Source organism: Dipteris shenzhenensis, chromosome 1 (genome assembly GCF_047967505.1).
Source record: "Dipteris shenzhenensis isolate YYH24624 ecotype China chromosome 1, Dip_SZ_1.0, whole genome shotgun sequence".
In the NCBI taxonomy this organism is placed as follows: domain Eukaryota; kingdom Viridiplantae; phylum Streptophyta; class Polypodiopsida; order Gleicheniales; family Dipteridaceae; genus Dipteris; species Dipteris shenzhenensis.
The window spans coordinates 53,036,783-53,039,663 of NC_141596.1; positions in this window are offsets into that span (position 1 = coordinate 53,036,783).

Consider the following 2,881-nt stretch of genomic DNA (forward strand, 5'->3'; position numbering starts at 1 on the left):
AGAGGATGACTCCAGCTTGTCTTGTGGCCTGTGAGGTACTTTGGGATCACGCTCCGATGGTAGTCTCGCAGAACTTGTGCAGTTGTCTGGAGGAGCCTTTCACGAATGAGGAGCTTTGGGAAGCCCTCAAGGCTCTCTCGACCCAGAAGTGTCCTGGCGAGGATGGCTTGACTCTGGCCTTCTTCTGGAACTTCTGGGAGATCATCTCCACCCCTTTCCACCTAGCTTGCTAAGAGATCTTTGACACGGGCTCCCTTCCTCAATCCCTGAGCAGGGGGTGGATTTGTTTGATCCCAAAAGGAGGAGATAGGTCAGACATCCGCGGTAGTGGAGACCAATCACTTTGCTTGATACATACAAGATCCTCGCCAAGGTCTTGAGTTTACAGTTACGGCCTCATCTTACTGACATCATCCACGACACACAGACCGGGTTCGTTTAAGAGCGCATCATCCTGGACAACATCTTCACGTTTTGGGAGGCAGTGGATTGGTCCAGGGAGGAGTCACAGCTACTCGCCATCCTTCGCTTGGATTTTGAGGAGGCTTACGACAAGGTGGAGTGAACTTTCCTGGAGGGTACTATGCGAAAATTGGGTTTCTCAGACAGATGGATCAGAGGAGTTTCTGTGCTTTATGCGGGGAGCTCTAGTCAGATGCTTATCGGTCGACACACGGGCGAGGCCTTTCCTCTCTCTCGCTAAGTCCGCCAGGGCTGCCCCCTCGCTCCCTTCCTTTTCTTGTTTGTGGCGGAGGCTTTGGGCTACTACTTGAGATCACAAGTGGCGGGCCTCACGGGGTTGAGGCTCCCAATCAGACAAGAGAAGCTCCTAGACTCTGAGTTTGCAGATGACACGACCTTGTACTACGTGGAGGGTACCATAGCAAGTTTGGAGAGAGTCAGGGGAGCCCTGGCTATCCATTGTGAGGCCTCCGGTGCGCGGATCAACTGGACAAAATCCGTAGGTTTCTTCACAAGCTCTGAGGAGACACATGAGATTCGAGAGTGGGGGAGCGACTTTGGCTTCCGATGGATACTGCAGGGCCAGACAGCGAGGGGGAGATGATGGCTTGGATCCTCAAGTAGTCACATGGGCATCGCCTGACCCAAAAGGACGACATCTCTTGGCTCTACATATTGTAGTGGCCCTATCAATGGTTACTCTTGGTGATCCTCTGCTAGTATCCCATGTCGCTCCCATGGAGGCTGTTGGAGCTTGTGCTAGAGGTAGTGCCTAGTATATGAAATGTCTATCAGACATTGAGAGTAGAACACAGACTAAAATGAGTGCCTAAAGAATCTTTTGAAGTGCGTAATTCATACCTACAGCTTAAATATCCAAGATCTTAGTGTAACAAGTAGCAAGAATCTAGGCTACAAATCTTCACAACCTATTCTTGAACTAGAAATCACATATACCATTAAGTGAGTCCTTACTTTTTTTTTTTGGTGAGAATTAAGTGAGTCCTTACACATCAGCTATAGACTGAGACCCAGTCTGAGTGAGAGAGAGAGGAAGAGAGAGAGAGAGATGGAAAAGACTCGAAGAATGCTAAAAGAATTCATTGCATATTCCAATATTGCAGAATTAAAGGCGATTACAGCTAAAGGAAGACCAGTTGATACTGGTTGCTAGAGAAACTGAATTATTACAATCTCCTTTGCCGGTTGAAATTTTGAAAACTGCTGAAGGGGGGTTGCTGAGAAGAATTTCCAAATCTGTGATCTCTCTGAGTGGATGGAAGGGAGGCTCTGCCTGGCTCCACACCGGTCACAGCTGTGTCCCACGATGATCTTCTTTCTACAGAATCTGAACTTGAAATTGAAGGGGGTCCTGTCTTTGATACTGGTCTTCCACGTGAACCATGTGGATACGATCCTGTTGCAGCTCGAGACACAGGCATTGGAAATGAATCCCGCACATTGGATCCTTGTACTTCTGTAGGGCCTTCTAGAACATTTCTTGACGTAAAAGAATTTTGAGAGTACTGAGGCGATCCACTGGGCAACTTTCTTTGACCTTCATTTACGACCTTCCGTCCCGCATTGACAACAGGTGCTTGTTTTTCTAAGGACTTTGAAGAAGATGAAGCACCCATTTTGGACAAAAGCATCTCAATGTCGGCTTCTTGGGAAACTGACACATCACTGTTTTCTGTTCCCAGGTCTGAAGCTGTATCAGAAACTTCTATTTCGCTTGAATTTCCTGTAGCTGTGGAGGTTCCAGAATCTGTAGATTCCATACCCTCCAAAGAAATAATGTCTCTATCTGGAATCCCTGATGCTATTTGTCTTTGAGATCTGGTCCTGATTGAAACTAAGGAGTCTCCAGCTTCGTCTGAAGAATCAGATCTTGCATAGCCCTTCTCTTCAGATTGCATGAAATTAGGGTTGTTTACATCATTATGCAGTGAATTTGCCCCACTACCTTGAAAATCATCGTAGCTTTTTTCTTTATCTACCTGTAAAAAGCTCTCCTTGTGAGATGGTTGAGATTTGTAGGCTTTGCTACCTCTCTTATCTCCCAAATCCTTGTGAGATGGTTGAGATTTGTAGGCTTTGCTACCTCTCTTATCTCCTAAATCGTAGCCTTTTGCTTTATCTGCCAGTAAAAAGCTCTCCTTGTGAGATGGTTGAGATTTGTAGGCTTTGCTACCTCTCTTATTTCCTAAATCTGGAGAATCTGTATAATGTTCTGTGGTTGGCTTGTTGGCATATTCAAACCCAACTCCCTCATCATCTGAAGTCTTTTCACCAAGCCAAGCAACATCATTCATGCCAAAATCAGAAGCTTGACCACTATTTAGCTCTCCCATTACCATTTCCAGATCCACATTACTATTATCTTGGTTAACTCCTTGTGGACTGTCTATCATGAGAA